A 9,346-nucleotide genomic window follows, 5' to 3' on the forward strand; every position below is an offset into this window, starting at 1 on the left:
TGGGGCGAAGTCGGCGCTTCGTCCTCCCAGCAGCAGCAACAACACCAGCAGGTCATCAGAGTCATCGATGCCACTGTCGGGGGCTCAGCCTCGGCCTACAAGGCCTACGCCAAGCAGTTGAACATCCAAGGGCCAACCCCCAAGAGGCCAAAGCAAAAGGAGGACCTCTCCTTTATGGACGAGGACCTCAATGGGATCATAGTCCCCCATGATGTGTTGGTGATTTCTGTCGTAGTAGCAAACTTCCTAGTCAAGAGGATTCTCGTCGACAATGGCTCCTCAGCAGACATCCTCTTCTATGAAGTTTTCGAAAAGATGAAGATCACCCTATCAATCATGGTAGGAACCGAACCTCGACAAGTGACGAGGATGACGGAGTTCCTTGTCGTGAGGATTGGCTCCCCTACAACACAATCATGGGGAGACTGACCATTCACGCACTGAGAGCCACCATGTCCTCCTACCACCTCGCCCTCAAATTCCCAACCGAGCATGGCGTCGGAGTTGTTCAGGGGGATCAGCATATCACATGTTAGTGCTATGTGGCGGCACTGAAGGGCAAGATCAAAGAAGCATTGCCACTTGAGGGCCTCAACCTCAGGGAGGAGCCAACGAGTCAAGGACCTCGTCTCGGTTCCCCTGGACGAGGATGAGCCCGAGAAGACAGTTCGCATTGGGTCCAACCTTCTCTTAGAGAGCCTATCCAAACTAGTAAGTTTCCTCAAAACTAACGTCAATGCCTTCGCTTGGTCCGCTGTTGACATGCCCAGAATTGACCCTTCAGTCATTACTCACAAGTTGAGCGTGGACCCGAGCTCTAGGCCAGTTCGGCAAAAGAAGATGAACTTTGCACCAAAGCGATGGAAGGCCATAGGACAGAAAGTTGACAAGCTACTTGATGTTGGATTCATCCGAGAGGTATACTATCCTAACTGGCTGTCGAATGTGGTTTTGGTTAAGAAAGCTAATGGGAAATGGCAAATTTGTATTGACTTCACAGACCTTAACTGAGCCTGCCCCGAGGACATTTTTCCTTTGCCAAGAATAGACCACCTTGTCAACGCCATTTCAAAATATGAATTGCTCATCTTTATGGATGCCTTCTCCGGATACAATCAAATAAAGATGCACCCCGAAGACAAGAGAAAAGACCTTATTCATCACCAAGCATGGTACATACTGCTACAAGGTGATGCCCTTCGGGCTTAAAAACGCAGGAGCTACCTACCAATGTCTCGTTAATAAAGTGTTCAAGGACCAAATTGGGAGGAACGTTGAAGCCTAGGTAGATGAGATGGTGGTGAAGAGCCTGAAAGCCAAAGTACACACCTCAGACCTGGCTGAGACCTTCAACACTTTGCGAAAGTTTAATATGAAGTTAAATCCCAACAAGTGTGCCTTCGGTGTCACCTCGGGCAAGTTTCTAGGCTTCATTGCCACTCAACGAAGCATTGAGGCCAACCTTGAGAAGATACAGACCATACTGGACATGGCACCTCCTCAGTTGGTGAAGGAAACCTAGAAGCTCATTGGCCAAGTGGCAGCACTCAACCGCTTCATGTCAAAGTTAGCTAACCGATGTCTTCCCTTCTTTCAAGTCACCAAGAAACTAAAAGACTTTCGATGGATGGAGGAATGTTAGCGAGCTTTCGACGAACTCAAGGAATACCACGCCTCACCTCCCCTCCCCTCCTGGCCTACTCGGTTCCAAGAGAAACTCTATACTTGTACCTATCAGCCAGGAATGAAGCAGTCAATTTAGTCCTGATCAAAGAAGACGAAGCATAGAAACCGACATACTACGTCAACAAGGTACTGTGCGACACCGAAACCAGATACCATGAAGTGGAGAAGCTGATCTTTGCTCTCGTGGTTTTAGCCAGGAAGCTTAGGCCGTATTTCCAAGCTCCTACCATCACAGTGTTGACAAATCAACCCCTCAGAGTGGTCCTCGCCAAGCCTGAGACCTTGGGGTGTTTGATCAAATGGGCCATCGAGCTTTCCGAATTCGACATATGGTACCAACCAAGGCCTGCCATTAAAGCACAAGCCCTCGTAGATTTTGTGACGCCCAAAATCTCCCTCGGGCCCTAGAAGATGAACCAGGAGAAGGGCGCTCGTTTGAAGATGCTCCTCCCACTTGGAAGCTTTTTGTGGATGGGTTGTTCAATGCCAAAGGAAGTGGTGCTAGCCTTATCCTCCTCAACCCGGACAGTTCAACCATCAAATACGCGCTGAGGTTCGACTTTCCAGCGCCCAACAATGAAGTCAAATGCAAGGCCCTCCTCACCGAACTACAACTAGCCAAGGACCTCGGCTCCTCAACGTCAAAGCCTTCAACGACTCTCAGTTGGTGGTGAACCAGGTGAACGGCGAGTATGAAGCCAGAGAGCAAAGCATGTCCAAATACCTCGCCAAAGTCCAAGAGCTGGCTCGCCATTTCCAACGCTTTACTCTGTAGAAAGTCTTGCGAGCTGACAACACGAGGGCCGATGCCCTATCCAAGCTAACAAGCACCTCGGACACGATCCTCGGCTGCATAGTTTGCGTGGAGAAGCTACCTCGGTCATCCACTAAAGAGGCTCAAGTACTGCCAATAGAGGTCGAGCCATCATGGATGGACCCCATCATCAATTTCCTCCTGACGAAACAACTACTCGATGACAGGAACGAGGCCAGACAGCTCAGACATCAGGCAGCCCACTACACCTTGCTTGATGGAAAATTATATAGAAGATCTTTCACCCTGTCTTACCTCCAATGCCTCTGCCCCGAGGAAGGAGAGTACATGCTTAGAGAAATTCACGAAGTCATCTGCAGAAACCACCTCAGCGGTAGGGCCCTCGCCTAGAAGACATTGAAATAGGGATATTTCTGGCCAACACTTCACAAAGATGCAGCTGAACTCGTGCGAAGATGTGATCAGTGCCAGAGGCACGCCAACATATGTCATCAACCTACGACTACCCTCTCAGCCCTTAGTAGCTCCTAGCCCTTCGCCAAATGGGGAATGGACCTCCTTGGCCCTTTCCCACAACAACGGGGGGTAGGAAGTACCTCATCGTCACCGTGGACTACTTCACCAAGTGGGTCGGGGTCGAGCCCTTAGCCACTATCACAGTTCGGGTGATTCAGAGCTTCTTCTAGAAAAACATCATCTACTGCTTCGGCCTCTCTCACATGCTAGTCACCGACAACGGGAAGCGTTTTGATGATGCTAAATTTCGGGACTGGTGTGCCTCCCTCGGCATAAAACAGTAGTACACCTCGGTGGACTTCCCCCAAACAAATGGCCTAGCCGAGGTCACCAACAGAACCATTGTAGACTGATTGAAGACGAAATGATGCTGGACAAACCGCTAGGCTCACTTGTTGCAACCTACCGAGCGAACCGCGGGGCCCGCCCATCACGACCCACTGGGCAGACCGCTCAGCCCGACAAATGCATGCCTATCCTGGTGACCGTCCTCCTCACGGGGGACCCCTGATGTGACCTAACCGTGCGTGACACGAGACCATCCCCGCTAGCTTAAGGCATCCACGCCACACGCATCTCCAAACCGTTGAGGAGGGAAGACACATACAAAGTAAAAGCGATGCCACTACAAAATACCCCTCTGCTGACGAACCCAAAGGCATAACAATCACTACTCCCAACGACCGAAGTCGAGGCCTTACCTTGACTATCACCTCCATTACTAGCCAAAGTCAAGACCTCACTTCGGTCTCAGGAGTGGGGGGCAAGTGACGTGGGCTAGCCAGGCCCAGTCCATTACGGGCTGAGAGGCCAGGCCCACTAATGCATGACAGCGCCAGCCACAACGGGGGGGGGGGGGGGGGGGGGAGCCTTGTTGCATTCGTACGGAGCCAAACCGCGGAGTAGTTAGGCGTACTCGCAAGGACATGTCGCCTAACTTCGTATGGCTCTCATCTGGTGCATTCATCTTCAACTCGCTCAAGTATAAATATGAAGTACCTCTCCCTTGATAAGGGATCCAGATCCTAGAATTCTGATCCAACTCCCGCATTTACTTCCAATGCCTTGAATTAAATTCTTGCACCTGCCTCGCTTCATTAGCATTTACTCCTGGGGACCTAATGCATCCGAGGACTACCATCAAGACCTCGTCTGCACCTTCCCCCACCTTACACATCGTACTAACTAGAGTGTCAGAGTCTCCACCTCGGATCTCCACCCGAGGCCTCTGACATCTCTTGTTTTGTAGTACCTCGGATCTCTAGGAACTTTGTCACCAAGCCAACAACCTGCAATCCTCGACTTCTACCGTACTTCAAAGGGAGCATCTCACCTCGGCATACAGTCTTCGGCCTCGGCTTACCCACCTCTAAATCCTCAAAGCCTTTGGCCTACCTTTAGAACTTGGGAGCGAATTTACCTCGTTGCCCTCGGGCAATTCGGGCAACAACACATTCTATGATTCTTTTGGGCTTAACCCAATTAAAAATCCCAAATAACTCCCCTAAAAATTAAAATTTAAAACTTTTATTTATTATTTTATTATAAAATAAAGAGTTCATTAATTATATATTTATAATTTTATTCATTCCATTTAAATATTATATATATAAAATTTCAGTTTATAGTTTACGGTTTGATTCGACTTATAAAATTCAATAAATCAAACCAAAATCACAAACTGCATTTTAAAAAATTCTCAAACCGAACTAAATCTCATTTATAAGTATAAACCAAACCAAATCACAAATTCAATTCGGTTGGATTCTATTTTGCGATTTTAACTGTATAATGAACACCCGTTTGTCATTGTCACATGCTAGAATGTGAATATCCGATATCATATGGTATGGGAAAGAACACCCGTATGCGCTTCTCTCCATGACTCTCGATCTACCGGGTCCCACTTAGACTATGAGGTTTCAAAATTGTCATAGCAAAAAGTGTTATTTTCACAAGTTAGGACTCTTTTGTCCTCTGACTTACGTATGTTGGATGATTTCCCATCTTCCGTACTTGGTAGACTTTGTCTTTCATTATGAGATTGCCTAGCCATATGCATGTACTCTCGTTTTTGAGAAATCTGCCGTTTGATTTGGGTTATTATGGAATTGCATACTCAGCTTTTTCCAGGAGAAGCCTTATACATTTTTCTTCTCCTACGCCTTTCTTTGAGAAGTCTGCTGCTTGATTTGGGCAATTATGGTGGCCCTTAAACTAAACCACACTCCTTTTTAATGTTCCAAAGTGTCTACCTTTATTTGTAAGAATTTTCTTTTCCAGATTCGTCTCTTATATTTATGCTCTATATGGATCTATTTTAATTGGAAAAGCATTTGATTGTTCAATAAGCTTCCCCTAGAGATTCTCATCTGTTATTTTTCTTTTGATCAGGACTGAACAACTTGAATTGTTTAAAGAGTTTGAATAGTGGCACATAATGACATAATGCAGGTCAGTGCATAAATGGATCAGAACGAATGACATACTCAAATTTGATTCATTTATATGGGATCTTATTCATCATATTTATGTCACATTTAAATGGATTGCAATTGGTTATTGAATAGTATTAATAACTTAAACTAAAAACGATTAAAATATTATATATCTATCGAAGGTCATACCCCTCACCCTTCAGATACATGGTATCCTAAAATTTCAATAATTAGAATTTTAGAAGAGGTTAAACTCATACTCTTAAAAAATTCTATCTACTCACAAAAAAGTGATAATTCTATTCTCTTAAAATCAAGGTTTTAAAAACTGATCCAGAAATGGATCTATTCTATCTACCGATTTTTGGGTAGAATTGGAGAAGGGAGTGTTGTCGACTGAGAAAGAGAAAAAGAAAGAAAGAAAAGAAAAGAAAGAAAGAAAGAAAGGAAGGAAGGAAGGAAGGAAGGAAGGAGAAAGGAAAAACAAAGGAAAACAAGAGAAAGGAAAGGAAGGAGGGAAGGAGGGAAGAAGAAGGAAGAGGAGGAGGGGATTCGACGCTCACTGGTGACAATAATGGCAATGGCGAGGCAGCGGCAATAGCAGATTTGAGATTTGAGATCGATTTCTCTGCAATGTTTGTACTGTAGTCTTCTTCTTGTTCTTCTTCTTCTCTCTCTTTGTGTTGAATCTCATATCTGAGTTCCTGTATTTCTCTCCTCTGCAACTTTTTTTAAATTGTGAACTATTGTTTGGGTCAAACAAGTCAACAATTTAACCACTGGGCCAGCGGTTTTTTGACGAAGTCAACGGTTTTTGACCCAAAAACAGGTTAGGGGTGAAACAGAACTGGTTGCTTGGATGGTTTCCAGGCCAAACGGTCCAACTGTCGGGGTCAACGGTTCAAAAACATTGCTTAAAATTCACACACGTAGCATCCTAATCCCTAAAAAGTGACAACTTCAAATGTTATGATAGTAACTGAATTTTATTCAAACACAACCGTTCCAAAAGTAACGATTAAACAAATAATTTAACTTAAAAATATTCAAAATATTAAATGGATAAAATAAAAATAAATGAAATTCATTTAAATGACTAAACAATTAATACAAATGGTGTGAGTTTCACTCTTTTAGATGAAATAGTTTATTAATTGCAAACTAAATTTAACTTTTTTTGGAAGCATAATCTAATTTAGCTTTTAAAAACAAATTTATCAAATAAATAGTAAATACCAATTAAAGTGGGTTAATGCTTACAAATAAGACCTCACTTAATCTCTTAAATCATATTAAAAACAACATAAATTAATAGTGATTTTCAAACAAAGTATGTTAGAAATAGATTGTTAATTACAAAGATGTAAGACCCATGTTAATTTTTCTAATTTAATTTTTTATAATTAAATAGTAAATTTCAAACTAAATGATACTGTAGTTGCCCCTTAGTATGGGGTCATTCTCTAGATAAAACATGGTAAGTCTCTTAAACCAAATAAAAAGCCTAACTTAAATGTCTAATATAAATAATTTAAAAAATTGAAATAATTCAAATTAATGGTTTCATACTAATTATGGGGTCATTTCTAGTTATTAATAAGATGAACTAAAATTGACTTTAATATTGTAACAAAATGAATTGAAAATAACTTGTATCAAACTTAAACCTATGATAATTAAAAAATATATATATAACATGTAAACCAACTTTACTAATTTATACAATATGAACACATATTTAAATCAAATCCAATATTATCAGATCCGATAAGGGTGGGCCCATATTCAATCAAATTATTTTAATTTAATTGAATTCAATTGAATTTGAATTTGAATTCAAACAATCGAATACCATTTATAGCCCAGAGGCAGATATCAGGTTGGTCGATCAATAGTTCCCATATTAATGACCAGGACTTTGCCAATGATAAATACAAAAGCAATAGTTTTTGTGTATTGAAGATGGAAGATCTATTGCCTAGTGACTATACATACATAAACATATATGATTCAGACCAATGTTTTCAACACATTGTTGATCTAAGGTTCTATTCATTTTTTGAATTTTGAGAGGGGGAAAGTTGGTTAATGGGATTTTGGTTCTCATTGACCAAGAAATCAATTCTTTTATTAGATTTATAAGGGATCCAAGAAAATTTATTTTCCCTGGATATCTCCTAAGTGGATAAATAACTTTTCTACAAGTTTCCCTGGATATCTCTCAAGTAGACAAATAACTTTTCCAAATGGGAGAAATTGCCAACACTTGAATGAGACAAAAATTGCCCATTTTAATAATAGATTTTTATGACTAAAATGGTTATTGTATTATTTACCTGAAAAAAAAAACATTAGGGCTGTTCATAAGAAGACCCAATCCGACCAAACCGACCAACCTGGATTGACCCAACCTGAGTCGACCGGGTTTTCTTCAGCATCGGGCGGTTTCAGGTTGTAAAAAATCATAAACCGATGGTTCGGGTCGGTTTCAGTTTTCATGTGCGAAAACCAAAACCGAACCGACTTAATAGTTAGTAATTAGTTCCTAGTTAGTAGTTACAACCTACTTAGTTCCTACTTAACTAATTTGTCTCTATCCTAGTTACAACCTAAATTAATTTCTAGTCTTCTAGTTAAGAATGACATTAATGGCAAGTATTGCAAGACAACTAGACAAGGATTTTTTTTTTGGAAAAGTTTAAAGAAAAGAATCAAAGGATCCTAGTTTCTATGGTCTTTTACACCAAATAGGCAACCAATTACAATTAGAATTATGTGCCATTTTTTACTTAGATTAGAAGGTTTATTGAAATATACAAATTTCAGTCTTCTTTCTCTAATACAGTTTGACTTTCTATTTTCTTGATAACTTGATTGGGGGGTGCTCCTGCTTCACAAAGTTATTGACTTGTTTTCTCTTAATTTATGTGCTTTCCTTGTTGGGTGATGTTGTTAGCTACTTTTCTGACGACCAATCTACCAATTTATTACCATGGTTGAACTTAGAGCCAAAACCGACCCAATCCGACTCAAATCGACCAGGTCGGTTTTGCTTAATACAGGGTCGATTTCGGTTTCAATTTTATGTAACCCAGGTCGAATCGATTGGAAAAATCTCAATAAACCAACCCAACCCGACCCATGAACAACCTTAAAAAACATAAATAAATGCATTTAATTGGATAAATAAGTTGCCAAAAAAACAAACTGCACTAAGAATCAAACTCACCAGGCCAATTCTTGGGTATTTGATGCTGCAGATACTAACACCTGGTGAACTGCTTGTTAAATTGTTCAACCTGCACCCTGACCAACTTTTTGGTTCCATTACCGGGCAGTTGGTTTAACATGCGCCATGTGAGCCATGAGACAGCTAGAGGTTGTCATTTGTTCTTTAATTGTGATTTGAGAGACTCGTAGGCCATGTACACTACGTACTGATATGGAACTGGCAAGAAGTATACAACTGGCATATCATTTTCTTCACTCTTTTGACTGATAGATGAGGTTGGTCTAATTTGTGCATGTGGGCATGAGTCTAACTCGAGGCTGGCAGTTGAATATCACTATTCGTTAGTACCAGCTGTTGTGAAATTATATGATAATCACCTCTGTCAATTTTGCCCCTCTCCCCCCTCTCACTACAACACTGTTCATCTTTGTCTCTGTATCACAGGGCTTGTTTGAGGATTTTTGGTTTGTAATAGTGATAAAAACGTGCTCAATATATATCTCATCAATTACTATTCAATACGGAGTAACTAAGGTGGTGTTTGGTACCTGAATCGTTTCTCTAAAGCATTTTTGTCATGTCACCATTTTGTATGCGTTTTGCTATCTTCTTCACTTTTTCTTGCTTGGTTGAATGTATTTAAGCCATTTGAGACAAAAATGAGAATGTCTTGATTCTGCGAAAGCAACTGTTGGAGAA

Source organism: Nelumbo lutea, chromosome 6 (genome assembly GCF_056320005.1).
Source record: "Nelumbo lutea isolate HS-2025 chromosome 6, American lotus-T2T, whole genome shotgun sequence".
Lineage (NCBI taxonomy): Eukaryota > Viridiplantae > Streptophyta > Magnoliopsida > Proteales > Nelumbonaceae > Nelumbo > Nelumbo lutea.